This window comes from Aedes aegypti, chromosome 3 (genome assembly GCF_002204515.2).
Source record: "Aedes aegypti strain LVP_AGWG chromosome 3, AaegL5.0 Primary Assembly, whole genome shotgun sequence".
Taxonomy (NCBI): domain Eukaryota; kingdom Metazoa; phylum Arthropoda; class Insecta; order Diptera; family Culicidae; genus Aedes; species Aedes aegypti.
In genome coordinates this window covers 349,479,190-349,496,563 of record NC_035109.1, presented here as the reverse complement: position 1 = coordinate 349,496,563, position 17,374 = coordinate 349,479,190, and the positions used below count along the sequence as shown (strand labels likewise).

The following is a 17,374-nucleotide window of genomic DNA, read 5'->3' as shown; positions in this document are numbered from 1 at the left end:
CTACTTCATGAGTATAACAATCATTATCAGCGAAGTTCATAATATTTTTGATGCTCAAAAGTTATTTTGTATGGAGACTGTAAGCATGTAGGAAAAAATGATTTAGTCTGAATTTAATCGTGCAATTTCAACCAAATTTTATCTGAAATGAAATTTCAAGTCATATTTTGCATGCTTGGTGGACTAGATCACAAAAAAGGATTAATGAATCATACTTTAAATTTCATATAAACATCAATTAACCCCTCTACCGGCAGCTTCATATTTTATCGCAATAAAAATTTTCAAATCTCGATAACTTTTCTGTACCTCAAAATTTTTGTACCACTATTTCACAAGTTCTCAAGAAACTCTTCTAGTTTCAGAACCTGTGTCAATATTGTTCATAGGTCTACTGGATCCTAAGATAGTCCGAAATTCCTGGGGGCCGACGCGTAGCTATAACCCACGTAAATATCTCAGGCTACAGATTTTTTATCGTATTCGTATATTCTTTCCTCGGAACAATACATTAAAGAGAGTAGGGTAAATGATGGCTTCGGCACCCTGAGGGTATTCTCGGCAGCACTAACTTATCGTCCTTGTTTGAATTTATCTACGGAGCCAGAGTTAACTTCAATGTAATCAACATATTCCTTGAACTATAATCTTCCATGCAAAAAACATTTATCACAAAAATATTATATAACATGGGTTTTATCATTAAATGAAATAAATGCTTACGAAATTATCGTCATTCGTGAGCTGCCGAATAAAGCAACACAAGAACAGCTTACAAAAACTCACCACTTTGTTGGATCCAATTCTCCGCTCCAATGCCATTTTTTTCACAAAAGCTACACACCGATCACTTAATGCACTATTGAACTTTTGATTTGTATATAAAGCACTCGAAAATACTTAATTTTTATGCTTTAAATCACAAATTAAAATTAATGCACTTTGATTTCCTCGGCAATTACTTTTTATTACGGGACAGGTTGCCAGAAAACCATATTCAATTGCGGTGTATTTATTATTCACGATTTGAATTGACAGAAAAAAACGCATATAACTAATTAATTTATTGCAATTAGGCAACAAAGCATGCATTGGTAACAATTGAGCCTTTTAATACTTTCATATTTGAAGATTGTAGTGCATAATCTTCAATATACTGAGAAACATATAAAATATACGTCTTTCAATAGGTTAACTATTTTGGCAACACTCCTGTTGTTCTACAGGCAATCAGAGGATGATATTTTTGTGTCAAGTCATAAGTGCATTGATTTGCAAAGGGCCTATTCTGATTTTCTCATACACTGAGAATAATATGAACGTAAAAAAATGTAAAAATAGCCTGTAGAATTTTTAATTTCGCGTTGCCTTTTAGCGATTTTTTACGCATAGACACTAGGGTGCGGCTTATTTTCCAAAAGTTCTCAAAACCAAAAATTTGTGTGCTCCTATGAATTCAAATCGTATAAGAAGAGAAACCTCAAAGTTTGAGCCAAAAATATTAAGATTTATTTATTTATTTATTCGCCGTCTATGACTACAGGTCACACAGACTGAAAACTTAATATTATGAACTTTACTTAAATTTTATTTCTTATCCTATTAGGGGTGGCGCATGCGTCTTGACGGTGAATTTTCAAGTTATAAAAAATGGCCTTCGGTGGAGTCACCATAACTTCGGTTATTTCTTACCAATTTTAAAACTTTTAGCATCAATATTTTCAAAATTAATTTTATGAAAACTTTGTAGATCATAAAATTTGTTTTAAATCGAAACAAGTCTTTGTTAAAAGTAGTTTTCTCTAAATTTTTCTTCATTTTACTGGAAAATTCATATTTGTTTGACCATAACTTCATAAATACTCAACCTATTTCAAATATTAGTACAGTCGAAGCTTGTTATAACAACATGGCAAGGGACCGTCGTAATAGAGAAATGTCGTTATAGAGAATAGTGATAACATTAAAATCTTTTTCAAGGGACCAAAAAATGTCGCTATAGAGAGCTTTTGTCGCGCTATAAAAGTGGTCGTTATAACGAGCTTCGACCGTACATGTTTTTGAAGCAAAAAATAGTTGTTACCATCCTGTTCATACAACACATTTTTCTAAAAAATGGGTTTGGCTTAGTTTTGTAACAAAAACAACCTAAAAAACATGATTTTTTAAAGAAAAAATGGAATTTCTTTGGATTATTTATGTGTTTTCGCCAAAAATTACATTTTCCTATAATACTTGTGTTTATAAAGCATTTTGTTTTAATAACGAGTTGAATAGGGCATGTATTTTTAACCATAAGGAAATATATTATTGTTTCAAAATTATTATAAAATTGTTGACAAGTCCTTTTCAAAGGTTTAACAAATGAGGAAAACCAGTTTAAGCTTTAAAAATATTGTTAAACTGACAAAAATTAAATAAAAAACTGGCGTTTTTCGTTAAAAATCATGGTTTTGTGCAGTTTTTGTTGAATAACTTGGTCAAATCATTTTTTTAGTGAAATGTGTCGAATGAAAAGTATGAAAACAATTAAGTAAGCTTCTAAACCATGCAAAAAGATTTGGAATCGGTTGAGTATTCATAACTTCAAACAAAGATATTATTTTAGTAAAATGAGGAAACATGTGGAGTCAACTACTTTTAATTGAAACTAGTTTTGATTTTACACAAATTTGATATCCTACAAAGTTTTCATAAATTTAGTTTTAACATAATGGTGCTGAAAGTTTCAAAATTGGTTCCAAATTATGGAATTTATTGTGACTTAATTGAAGGCCATTTTTTTATAATTTGAAAATTTACCTTCAAAACGCTTGCCAGGGGGGGGTGGCTTTCTTTTTGGCTCAAACTTAGAGGTTTCTCATCTAATATGATTCGAGTTCATAAAAGTACAAGAATTTTTGGGTTTGAGAGCTTTTGAAGAATAAGCCGCACCCTAATAAACAGTAGTGTGAGTAGCGAATAGGGACATGCATGTAACCCATTCAAACGCAAGTCTGAAATTCAAGTAATCCGATAATCGTGTTCCGTGGATTTTTCTTGCAGAGCACAATATTATGAATCAATTAACTATGACGTCACGCTTCAGCTTCTAGGATTGATTCGCAATTGCTGCAAGACCATCACATGGCAATTTTTACAGCCGAAATGCTGCCATAGTGAGATTGAATACAAAAAATATTCGATAAAATAAATGAAAATGAAATTAGGCAGCGTCCATTTATGACACAACGTTAAAATGTACAATTTTCGACCATTACCCCCTCCGCAACGGTCTTTGCATGAAAAAAATAAATTTTGTGTTTGAGCCGCAACGTTTGAGCCTACTCCCCCTCCTCCTAGAGCGTTACGCAATTTGTGGACGGTGCCTTAGTCTGCATAAATTTAGTGGCATTGTGTATACAACTTGACTCTCTGCTATTCTATTTATAACTGCAATTCTGTTCTCAGTGTAGTCTGTATTTTTCTGCATTGGCCCTTTCAACGAGTAGAACATAATGAGTGACGTTCAATTTCAGGATTTGTCAACACATACGAAATGTTACCAATACATAAACTAGTATTAGCGCAGTTTTGGATTGCCGAAGTGAACATTTTTGTTGCCGACAATAGTAATTGCATTGCCCATAAAAGAACAAGTGCCTCGTGACTTTGGTGAGGAAAAATTGAAGATTAAGAGAATAAAATAGTGTTTTGTGTATTATAATTAACAAATGAAGAGTGCTCAAGTGTAGTTAAGGTGTCTAATTGTTGTGCTTTATTGTTGCGTAAAATTGCCCTCTTAAAAGTTCAGCTGCTTAGTCTGCCGACAATACGTAAGTTCCCCTATGTTGTGAAAAAAAATGAAGCAATTTGGTGCAGCCGTCTTTGAGTGAGTTATTGTATACATAATGAATATTATTCATTCTAAGACATGTAGTACAGCGGACATTCGCTGGTTGGAACACGAGTGCCTTCCGTCTAGCGAATCCGACCCGGTTATTGGAACGACTGACAGTTGGTGATAATGCTCCAGACTCTCGCAGCTGGAGGGAAAATCGTCACAATTCGTCACATTCGCAAATACGTGCGTATTTGTTCAATATATGGAGACTTTCATGCGACGATGCTAAGACGTCAAAGTCAGTTTGACATCTACTTTGGACATTCGAGTGCTTTTTAGTTGTAATATTTTCCAACCATGTAGCGGAGCTCCAACGAGCGAATTCCCACTGTATATATCAGGTTAATTGAAACAAAATGTATTGTCATTGTACTGTCTAGTTAAAATTGTTCTGTCCCGGATGATCCGGGACGTCTGGTTATAATCATTGGAGCCAATATAAAAATATCTTTTGACGGCATATGAAAGATACAATGCGTTTCTATATTATATCGTAATGTTAAAGATGTGTTTTTTTATCACTAATAAAATGCACTGAAAGCAACAACAAAAAACAGACATATATCAATAACTTTTGAACTAAAAGAGACAGAAGTTTTTTTTAATGAAAATTTGCATTTCTCAAGCTCTAAAAGCCGTTCTTGGACTTCTGTTACGAAGTATCTTCATGTATCATTTACTTTATGAAAAAGCAAATAAAATTAACAAAGGAGCAGTTTTTTAGAATGTGATGAAGTTACATATATGATGTGTTGCTAGAAATTGGATTTTGTGCGAATCGTACTCAATTTTGTGTAACTTCGTCTAAGCGTGTTCGATTTCAGGTAAGTCGATGACTCATCGTTATCCGTTCTGGGGCGTAGGTAGTTGTTTAACGTGCCATGTCCAGCGTACTGAAAAAAAAAGTTTTTCTTTTCAGGAATGTTTATCAAATCAACCTAATTTTGACTTCTTTTGACTGCATTCGGCTCTTCCGTGGAATAACACAAATTTGGCTTAACTAGCATATAGGTCTCAGTCGGTAGTTTTGGTTTGACAAAAACGAAAAAAAAAATACTCAGTGAAAAAAATCTACCTAGTGTTAGCTTTCGAAGTCTCTGTAGTGAATTAAAGCAATTTGAATTTAAGTAAACTCGAAAGGACCCAAATTCGGCTTATTCCACGGACGTTCGACGCTGGGTTGGTGCGTCTCCCTCTGTTGCTGACAACATTGCTGTTGCGAGAGAGGCAAAACAGCCCATCATCGGGTAAAAACTAAATGCAACCTGCTAAATTTTATAGTTTGGGTAGTCTGACTTCTCCATCTAAGGCTCTATCAGCTTTCTCTTTCCAGCAACAAGAACAAATGGGATTGTTTGTAGGGGGAGATCCCCCAGTGCCGGACAGCACTCAATACCGGACAAAGTCGAAACATTGAGAAATCATGGTCCAATCAAGAAGGTGTATTAGTAGAAAAGAAAGCTATTATGGAGACTAATGTTTGCGTAGAATAACACATCCCTGAAATATGCATGCCTTTTTAAAAAAGTAGAAAAGTTTGAAAATCTTTAAAAAATTGACGTATCTCCTTAATTTTCGGCCTATTTAGTAATTATTTTGAATATGAAAAAATACTTTGGATCACGCAAGCATGATTGAACATAATCCTAATTTGATAGTATGAATGTATTTTGTACCATAATCGAACTACATATGGACAAATTACAATTTTCGTTAAGCACCTCCTGTCCCTCAGTTTCGGACAGCTTGATTTGTTATATGATATCTTTGTAATTATTGCGTCAGTGTCTCAAAATACTTTCATTTTTCATGGGTTCCATCTATCATGGTATCAAACATGCAATAAAATTAAGAAGAATTAACATTCAGAACAACATCGAAAAAAGTGCTATTTTTCATCATATATGAAAGATATTTTTGATACGAATCTTGCAAACTAAGAAAAACTCGAATTATTCTTGTAAATGATGCAAATGCATTGAATTGGTAATTATAAACTATTCCTATAGTGTACACATTCAATGATGTTCAAATTTTCAGAATTCGAGGCATTTCTAGATCGTGTCCGGTATTGGGTGCCACCTTTCAAGATCGATCAATTTTGTACTAAAATACATCATCAAAATGCAATGTCAAAATTCATATTTATATTTTCAAATTTATTTTTGTACACTATAAAAATGATAATATTTATCATAAATGGGTAACACGAGCCCATAAAATCAATATTTTTCGAATTATGAATTTAGTGGCTTATGTGTCCGGTACTGGGGGATCTCCCCCTATGTTGTTTTCATACGTTTGTATGTTGTTTTTTCGTGCGTGTACCGAAAAGAGAAGTGTGATTAAACGTCAGATTGCCTTATAGCCTCTTTTACAATTTATAAACAAATTGTGCACGATATACCAAAACTACTCAACGTTGTGGTAAAAAGAAGCTGCCATTATGTTCTACGTCTTTCAATGAGCAATATTTTTTGATGTTTTGGAAAATATCACTATTGTGCTCAGAAAATGTTGAGCTACCATGTGGAAACAAAATTCGACAACTTTTGAAAACATTCAAAAATTAATAGAAGCGTGACTTTGGTTTACTGCAGAGAATACGTAAATTACCCATGTTCTGCATTTGATTGTTTCCAGTCTTTTGTTTTGAACAAGGTTACTGAAGACACGAAGCTTCTAGGAGATGAAGATTACAAACTACATAGAACTTAGCATAATGTTTTAAAATTCAATCCAATGAAGGCTTCTGAATAACTTTGCTGAAGATTGAAACTGTGTGATGTTAAACTTTTTTTGGGGTGCTGCAATGTTCAACTTGGATGTTGCAATTCTTGATGGTGCGAATCCATACTTATGGAGGGTAGTGTATTCCACTGATGGGCACCAAAAGACACCCCGTAATTGAAACAATGTTCACTCATACGAGTTTCTTCAGTTCGTATCGCGCGCGCTCCGTTCGGGCGTAATTTATGAACCGAACACAAAGCACACATGGCAACTAAAAAGAACTGCAAGTGACACTCACAAGTAGCCCTCCCTCATCGTACCTACGACGACTAGGACCGGGAAAGTTACGATTTACGGAAGAATTAATTATTTTATTGAGCAGTTAGTTACCGGGAGCTGTTTTTCATCGGCTGCATCCACACACACCCGGCGGAAACACACACACATGATGTAGGGTGAAGTTGTTCAAAATGCCACTTTGAGGATTTGTGTGGTTTCCTTGTAATAAGATCCGCATGTTGAGGACATTTACATGTTATCACTAACTTTGTAATTTTTGTTGGCTATTACCATTGTGAAAAAACTATCCAAAATTGAGGAGTTCGGTTTTAACCTTCCAGTCGTCGCGCGGTTTCCTACCGTCAGAAGCACCACGCTACTATTGTGAACGAAAAGCGAGGTTTTTTTCAGCGGTGTTGTACAAAATACAACAGCGCGACGGCTGAAGTGTTAAATCGTACCGAAAAGTTGATTGAGAATCAAGCCTGGTTCAAAATGGCACAGGTGGGGTAGACCACCATTAACTATGAAGAACCAAGTGTCAGCAACTAAGCTCCTCTATTAGTTTACTCAGTAGAACGGAAACGCTTATTTGTTTATAAAATCAGCGGAAAAAGCTTACAACTAGACAAGTTTTCCTATTTTGAGACTCAATCACCGGGAATTTAGCGGTAAACTCTTAGGTAAACATATTTTGACATTTTTTGGCATACATGTAATACAAGTAGAGTTTAGTTACGACACTGAAGACGGCCTTACAGTTAAAGTTGAAATACGCGTATCTCTCAAGAAATACAATCTCTAGTTGAATTGAGTGTCGTAGTACTAAATTCTGTTTTAATTTAATTATAAGCATTCCACTACACGGCTCTAAGAGTTCTTATTAATGAATACAAATTCAATCCTTCTTGAAGTGATTCAATGAGTCGGGCCATTTTACCTCAAATTTCCCTACGAGGGAATGAAGTTTTTGTGCCTGAGTCTGAGAGGGGAAGGCAAGTATTTATGCGATTGAGCCCTTGGGTCGTCCCCATTGTGGTAAAACATTTTGCAATGTCACAAGCAGCGTCGTCGCCAGAATCAGAGCCAGGACACTTTTGCTCAGGCTGGAGAGAGGATGGGGGGCGTCAGAGGCGACGAGTCGGGATAGTGACAATGATAAGAGTCATTAATCATGATACCTCCTGGTTTTGCAGGAGGGATGGCTTCGGTAACGCCACAAATCTGCTGCTCATCTCTCTTCGGGTGCAACATCATTTGCACGTGATGGCAATGATGGTGATGCTGTGAGGGGGGTAGGTGTGAATGATTTCATGAATCGTGCTAATTTTACGTAATGGCTTGAATCTAACTACATTGCTGCATTCACACCAAGAACGGAAGTTTTTCTGAAACTAATGAAATTTGAGTAAATGTTTAAGCAGTATTTTCATAGAGACCCTAAATTGTCTTTTAATGAAGCTCAATAATAAGTATCAAATGATTTAAGAAATTTGAAATTGGTTTTGGTTTTTGGAATAAGTTTTTAACTTTCTACATACGTAGAAAAAAGTTCTTGAATGTTTACCAACAACACTGACCACGCTATCATTTGTAGTTTGATTAACTTTTAGAATGTGTAGACCAACATAAATAAAACTTAAAGTAAAACTACTCAGGATATCGAAGGCACAGAAATACAGGCATACGATCAATGAAGTCGATCTTTTTATTTGAAACTTTCAGCTTGTGCACAAAACTAAATTGAAATCCTCCTTCGATGCTTCTTTCTCGAGATTTGTGCCTTCAAAGTATCGGTACAAAATTGAATTTGAATTTTAGCACAGCATCTTGGACACAAATTTAATACAATTTTGTTTGATAGAGATCTTATAAATAAATATAGATTTTGCTCTGAATCCTGAGCTTAATTCCAATGCAGAGATTGGAAAAGATTCTCACTGAATTTTAGACAGATTTACCAACGAGTTGAGAACATATTTCTCACAAAATTCTGGAAATGATATTCACATAACCCAATATATTCCAAAGATTTGCATTTACAGAATCGTGTGTTTAGCATTTGCAAAATCTTAGATGTGTCCTGTAAAATATTAGACATAATCTTCACAGAACTGACACCACGGTGCTCTCTATCTGCAGCACCAGTTTTTTCAACTTACTTTTTGGTAATTAAAAAACTTTGCTTGACACTGCAAGTGTGGACTTTCAAAAGGTTCACTTTATTCAACAAACTTTTTAAATGGTTCGAGTGCCAATGGAGTTTCTTTTTTCTTTTCATCTAAATAAATTATGGTAACACATGCTTTTGTCCTGACAGCTGTAGGAATTATGCGTTTAGCTAATTGTCCAACAAACTTAGAATGGTTTGTTACTTCTAGTGTTCACATTATTTTCTTATATTTCGAAATTTTTCATATCAAATGAAAATATTATATTCATAAACATGTTTATATCTCACAAATAATTATTTATCATGGTCTAATCACTTATCAAAGTGAATCCTGTGACCCAACGATCCTCCCCATTTACAAACATCCCTCCCAGTAACCTTTGTGGAGATGCAGTGGTAAACACGGTCTCCAAATAGCAATGGTAATACACTAATATTCCTTCCCTCAATCCCACCTGATAGCAAAGACAGGGCTGGTACCGTTATTGACCTTGACAGGCACTGAATTATGCACACTGAAGAAGATTATGGCCAATCTCATCCGAACTTATAGTTAATTCTTTGTGCATCTTCACTGGCTTTGGTCATTCACGGAATAGCAACCTTTGATATGTGTAGTCAATCAAAGCTAACTTAAAAACAAAATTTCGAGCTACACCATTAGAAGCATTAATGTTAAATATCTAAACGAGAAATTTGAATACCGTTCAACATATTTGAATGTTTCTCAACGACAAACCGTGATTACAAGCATTTGAAGTTATTCAAAATAAATATTTTTTCAAAGGCTCTAGGGCATTACGGAGCCAACTTCATTATGTAACTAAATTCAATTTTGTGGCACAATATTCAGTTTTGAGAATCCATATACTCCTATTCAAATACATTTCACATGCAACTCATGAGTACATTTTGTTTAAAAAAGTGCCAATATACCTTAGTGAATACCATCGAACTTTGAAATTTCAATTTTGGGCAGTTATTTGTTCATTTTATGCAGTTTTTACTTTCCGGCTTTTTTTATTTGACTGGTTACTACTTCTAAGATTGAATTTTGTTATCATGACCATTTCGTATTACCCGTGTATGAAATTAAAAGAAATTAACGACAAGGGCAGCAGCGGTACAAAATGGAAAAAAGTGGTGAAAAGTAATCATGTTGTTCCATGGAATTTTCGAAGCATAACTATTCAAAATTTAGCTTGTCTGTTTTAAAAATTAAAGACCCATCATATAATAACTAACAACCCGGAAAAGATGTTCAACTTTAAGCTATTATTTGAAAAATGAAAGTATTCACAATAAAATAGTCTGAGAAAACTTCCTGCAGTAGGATTTCTTCTAAACGCAAGTTTACCAACTATAACGACTGGTGTGTCCAAATCAAATCGAATTTTGACAGAAAAAAGAAAGCATAAATTCAAACCACTTTAGCGAGTTATGCCACTAAACAATTCAAGATAATCTGGAAACCAAAACTGAACATTGGAAAATATCCATGTAGATGTCATTGGATCAACCATATTTTTCATATGTTATTAAAGTTATTCTAAGCTGTTAAATCTATGTAAAATAATGGTTTGTAAGTAGTGTTATTCTTGATCAATGGTTCGTAAGTGATGCGATGTTGAATTCTTGAAAACCAAATAATAACAAATATTACTTGCATTCCATGAGCGTCTTTGCTATTGCTGCTTTCTCTCAATTCAGTGTTCGTTCACTGTTTGTACTAAACTTACTACTTGTACTAAAGATTTTACTGCCTATTAAAGTAAGACTCGACCAAAAAACACAATTTAATACTACTCCAGTTGCACTTAGGGGAAGGGGTGGTAAAATTAACACCTTAAGGATATCATCTTGTTTCTGATAGAAAAACGAGGAATTTGTACAGTTCTATCGCACAACATCCAAAATAGGGATGTTATCTGTAGTAGCGACACGAATTCAGACTAAAATAGCCAAATCTTTACATATGTTTATCGCTATCAAAAACCGATGCAAATGTTCATTTTACCTGCACTATGTGGGTAAAATGAACAGCTGTTGGTGGTAATATGAACATAATGCAGAAAATGTAAGCAAAACAAATAGATTTGGCAATTTTCATTGCATATCCGAAAATATATCCATTAAGGATTGTAGCCCATTCAGAAACAAATTTAAAAGTATCAAATTTGACATCACATCATACCGATGTTCAACTCACCAAAAAACCTCAAGACCTCCGAGCTAAAAGTTACGTCAGTTCTAATTTTCTAAATTCTTAGTTTTCGTTGATATTTTCACTTGGCCTCTGTATTAACCCAAACACTCCGATATTACTCTAAATCGTCCGTGCGTGAAAAAAATTTATTGAATGTGTTTTTCCTTCATAAGAGGCGCGGTGTTCATTTTACAACCCCTGTTCATTTTGCCACCACTTCCCCTACACAATTGGTTCCTTGTTCCTTCCAGATGACTGCTTGGTATTTACAGACACCCTCAGTGTATAAGTGCTGGTGATCTTCTATTTTCGGGCAACAATGGCGCCTGCCACGTCAGAATGCAGACCAATTTGGGGAAGGGGGAGGAATTGATGTTTCACTTATACTGGCCCACTGTAGACGCATCTACGACTGCATCTACGCCAGTTCATGCGGCAGTGTATGGATTGGAATAAAAAAAGCATGGTAGATAGGTTTGCTTTTGTGGTTAGCAGACTGCCTATGTATCATGCGTAAGGAAAGGCATGCTATAATGATGGATGAATGGAAGCGTTAGGTTTCTTGTCCTTCTCTGGTTTTAGCGTTTGCTATGAACGAATAGTTTGAATGTGATAGCTAGAAGCAAGTGAGAGATACAACTACAAATTACGAGGAAAGTGACGGGCCTGGGATTGAACCCAAGACCTTCTACTTATGAAGCAGAAGCGGTAGCCATTAGATAACCAATCCCGTCTGGTATAAGCATGCCTTATTATTGTATTGAAAAAATAATGCTTCAGATGGTTACGTCGCAAAGAATAAATCAAAACTATGCCCAGAGATTCTAAATAACTGAACAAACCAATCTTAAACTAAGTTTCGAGGGTAATTTTATTTAATAATCACGGCTGATGAAAACTCGTTTTAATATCTCAAATTTCCTTTGAGTATCTTGACTTATACCATCAGAAAGACGTAATAGGGCTGAGTGAAAGCAAAAATACTAAAACCCTTACCGCTCAGCGAATACTGAACGGATTCAAATATTGTTTTGTCATTATACAGGCCCCCATATCTAGTTTCTGGAAGTGGCCTAAGGAACTCGGGAATACTCATGTAGCCGGAGTTATTGCGTTGGGTCACTGGGTAAAATCGGGTAGAAAAAGGCGATTTTTTGGGAACTGCCTAGTTATTTTTAATGTTTTCCAATGGCTATCATTTCAATTTTTATAAACCATTAAGATCTAATTCAACTTTATAAATGAATAGTTTAGCAACGTTTATAGTGTACCGGATGCGGCCACTCGAACTTAATTCCCTGAATGACCGGCTCTAGATTTGTTAAATACTAAACCGTTTCAATTCGACAGTTTTTTTTTTTCAATTTGGCCAGACATGCAGGTTAGCCATAAACAACGACTGGTGAGCAATGATTTGATGGACATTTTTGTCTAATAATAACGGTCCGGGGAGCACCGTAGAAACAAATTCCAGCACAGTCGAACAAATATGTAGAGGTTCTTTCTAAATTCTTCTGTCATGTGAGCAGAGTTGAAAAAACTACTTAGATTCACACTAAAATAGGCAAATCACAGTCAGCGAAGCCAGTGAAACATAGGCTTGATGAGATTCGTGATATTAAACGAATGTAGTGAGAGAAGCCACGCGTTTATCGCGAAATCCAAGCCTGCTATTATTACCATTCCCAGCCCTGCATGTAAGAGAAGATACCAAAAAGTTTTATGTGAAAACATGAGATAAACATTACCCCTCTACTAGCAGCACCATTTTTTACAGCAAAATAATATTTACATAGTGATTACTTTTTTGTTGTTCAATAGTGTTGCACTATATTTTCCACAAGTTCTTAAAAACTCTTCTACTTTTAAAATCTGTATCGATTTGAATCATTGGCCGTCTGGATCCGGAGATATTCCGAAATTCCTTGGGGGATCGACGCGTAGCTATACCCACTTCTATGTCTTAGGCAACAGATTTTTTTCTCTTGTTCGTTTATTCACTTTCCAAAGCAATACTTTGATGGAAGTCCGTTATGAAAAAATGAAGCGATTTGATGCAACCGTTTTAGAGATATCAGAATTTTTGTTTGTGGCACCACTCTGGCCATAGGAGAATCTTAAAATCTTCAAAAAAAAAATATTGTAATTCTAAGATTTCTTGGGGACAACGCATCCGATTTGCATGATTTTTTTCAGGGAAGCTCTTTATAACATTGTTTAGCCCATATTTTATAAAATAGCGACCGAATTAATTTTATACCGTGCACACCCGCTAATATGAACGGTACCTCATGCAAACCATCGGGGTTCATTTTTGATTTGAACATCTAGTCACCCTAAAAACATATTTCTGGTAACCTCTTTCACTATTTTGTTTTGATTCTGCGTTCCGTTCCATAGCGTTCCATCTCACTTCACTCCGTTCCATGGACTGAATGACGTTTGAACCATTTTTAATTTGAACGATGTGCAAATTAGCGGGGTACAGATTAAAAAGTATTCAGATTAAATGTGGTCAAACCAACGGGGGTACCCGGTATAGGGAGGAACACCGGAATATCTTCAAAACCAGAGGACCAATGATCTATATCGACGCAGTTTCTGAAAATAGAAGCTATTTGATAACTTATGAAAAAAATGTGTAAAAATATTGAGAAACAAAAAAAAAGTTATAGCGAATTTAATATCAACTCAACTTTTGAGATTGTCCATAACGCAAATAAAGTGTAAAGTCTCGTTTCCTGCAGATTTTCGGATTAATGGTCAGACGGTTAACGATCATCACAAAGTAAATTTTAATCATGCTTATCAACAAACTAGTTTTGTGATGAGGATGGACCAGGTGCAGTGGTTAGAACACACGTGGATATTAGAAATTTGAATGCACGTTCTCTACATCATAGATGTAAAGAAACTTTATTACAATATTGAAAATTAAATATAGTAATTATTTCTGAAATCTGCATCCAAACTCAAAGAAGTCAAACTTTTTCGTTTACTGAAATGATCGCCTGGATCTTGTATATGGTTAAGTTGCCATAATCATTGATAGGTGTATGAAGGATTAGCATTAAGCTAGTTGCTGGGCCAATGAATTTTTACAAATTCTTTTAGTTGAAAAATTTATTGAATTTCTTGAAAAAAAATGCAAAGGTTGTACTATTTATGAAACCGAAAAAACCGTGGTGAAGGCTCTAGATATCTTCTAATCGACTTTCTTTCCTTAATTATCGAACGTTGAAAAATATTTTTTAGTAGACTGACGGTTCACATCGAAGGAAATCCATTTTTTCTACATCATTTTATTTGGATTCCAATATAGAAATTCGACTACTCACCCACTATTACGTGTACATATTTGAATCGTTTCAAGAAATATTAAGGTTATCCAACTGACCTTGCTCTCAAGCATTCAAAATTCCTGTAAGTGCAAGTATTTTTCAAGTAAGCATTCTGGAACCAATACTGTTGACTCAGGGATGTCCAGAATCTTATTTGCGAATGAAACAGAATCTCCACCAAAGCATAAAGCAAGCGTGTCATCTGTAGCAGATGGCAAAAAAGTTTAGATATTTTGCCCTCGTGTAAATTTCTATACTTATGCTATAATTTTCAACACTTTATGAAAATATTAAATAATGTAGACGTTGCACGAGAAAATACGTTCTATGTGTAAAGTTAGACCGAACTTCAACATCAACTCGAAATAATCGAAAATATTTGTATTCAAAAATTGGCACGAACTTCTATTGGGAAAAACTTAATGAAATCTTTTATCGACATATATCAGGTCTAGTAAACTTAAATTCAAAACTATGTTTTCTACTTGTGTAGGGGTAATTAAGTTTGAAATGATGAAAAAAGTGGAAATAAGTAGTAGATTTAAACCATAAACTGCGACTACGAACCAGTTTCATTGTTCTATATGTTTCTGTAACTAATACGTTTTCTTTTTTTTCAGGTATGTTAAAACCACGGAGTCGATGTGCCCATTCGAAGTCCATATTCTGGTAAATATATTTTGCAACGAAAGTAGTTTCGTTCAACAAAATGTTCTGTTATATTTCAGCTTTAAACCGTAAACCAAAAAATCTCCCAAAGCAACCACGCTTGGTTCGTTTTTCACCATAGTATCATTTAAACCCCACTCTCATCGCGATTAGCATTATCTCTTTTACAGTACATTAATTTTGCCGAATATCCCGACCAATCGGTCCACCTACCGTATCTTTCAACACTTGTCGCCCATTTCCTGGTCCACAAAACCGGTTCCGACAACGATGACGACCGGCACACGCGTACACCCTCGCCATACGAATTTCGGCTTTTTGCTAACAGTGGAAAACCCTGTGAAAAAGAGGCTTCCATTTCCATGGAAGCTCCCTTCTGTTTCTTATGTTACGCCCGAACCTCACAGTTGAATAGGGTCGGCTAATTGTTTTCCTGAAGAATTGAAACCAGTGAGCACAACCCCGAATCATGCTTCGGACAGCGTGCTATCTTCAGTCACAAAATTTCAATTTAAATCCTCCAATTTCAACCTACTTGGTATGCAGACAGCTAAACAGCGCTCTCTTCCGAGCTAATATCGCAACGCATGGCGTATGACACATCCATCAGGAACAATAATAATTGCTGGTCCACCATCGCGGAACATCCAGCGCAGCTTTTTTATGCTTTCACCCGTCACGATATCCCTGCCCCCTTAACTATGGGCTGGAAATCGATTTTTTTCGACAAGATTTCAAAAAATCATATTTCATAAAATATATTTCGGAGAACAATTTCTCATAGCGTACACTGACGATTTTATTCGATTAATCACAGAAAATCATTTCACTTTATGAATTTGGTTGAATCGAAATATCCTAAATTTGTATCTTGGACTTAAGTTTTCTGGCCCATAGTGCCCCGTTTCCATCCCATTCACAATGCCATGCGATGGTGCAGATAAGCGGAAAAAGTGCAATCAACATGATGAACGTGCTCGGAAGGAAAAACTTTCAAACCCGACCTCCGCTGAAATAGATAGCTATCTTGTGGGACCCATCGAGCGACCTCGTGGGTGACGGGAGGGCTAGAGGCGCAGTCAACCACTAACGGCACATTTCGTGACGCGTTTCCGGAATGGGGCCTATCCTTGTCTCCTTGTCCCATGGGGAGCAAGAACGGTTTTTTCTTTTTTGCTTCGTGTGAAACTTGTTTGGGGTAATTTTAAACTCATGACCATAAACCACACGTTGGTCATGCAGCGGGGAAATTATAGTTTTATTACTTGGAGTTTGTAAATATGGGAAGGTGTGGAAAAAAAAAACGGTTTTCAAGAATAAGGTCGACAAAATCTGCCTTAGTATTGAAAGATAACGGAAATTCAACCACATCTTTTTCGTTTCTATTTCTTTAAGGCTCAAGAATCCATCATTCAATCATCAGCAATCATCAAAAATGAAAAACCAGTTTTTTCGTTCAATTTTAAAGATTTTTTCATAAAAATTTATCACTGCATTACAGATAGCAAGTGCAATGCAATGATAGATTTTCATAAACATTGCCTCGGTTCTGAGCAAAAAAACTGGTTATGAAAATTTATAAAACGATGATGGTTATTTTCCTCTTAAAATATTACAAACATTTCTGAAAACAGTTTCATATACCAAGTATGCACACTAAGCTCTTACGGTGAATTTCACCGTAATCTCAACAGCTGAACAGTTCGGTGAAATAAAACACCGTAATTTCGTCGGAATTTTACGGATTCCGTTTAATTTTTACCGAATACTGTGAAAATTTACCGTACTCCGTTAATTTATTTTACCGAACCGTTCAGCTGTTGAGATTTCACAGGAATCCGTAAAATAATTTAAATGTGTGGTATGAGTCTTTTTGCTACAAAGTATCTAAGTAATTTGGTTGCAACTAATTCAATATAAATTTCCCAGTTTGTTGATTGGGGATACCTAATTCGCAAAGTCTGCAAAGTAACATTCAAATTTTCAAAGAAGATGCATCAATGATCAGATGAAGATTTCTATTCTTATACAAGCCTATTATTCAGCATTAGCATCAGGTCTTATGGTACACAGTGTTCGACAAATCGTTT

The 17,374-nt window shown here is 35.3% G+C and overlaps 1 protein-coding gene across 5 annotated transcripts in view; it reads left to right on the top strand.

Moving 5' to 3' along the window:
- Positions 1–17,374, top strand: part of LOC5578107 (RNA-binding protein 24-A) — a 266,309-nt gene that overhangs the window by 116,560 nt on the left and 132,375 nt on the right. Inside the window, exon 2 of one of the 5 annotated variants that reach the window (XM_021854641.1) lies at positions 15,236–15,284. The exons of the other annotated variants lie outside the window; for them this stretch is intronic. The gene's annotated coding sequence lies outside the window, so the exon portion shown is untranslated. The remainder of the gene's footprint in view (positions 1–15,235; positions 15,285–17,374) is intronic. 5 annotated transcript variants of the gene reach the window in all.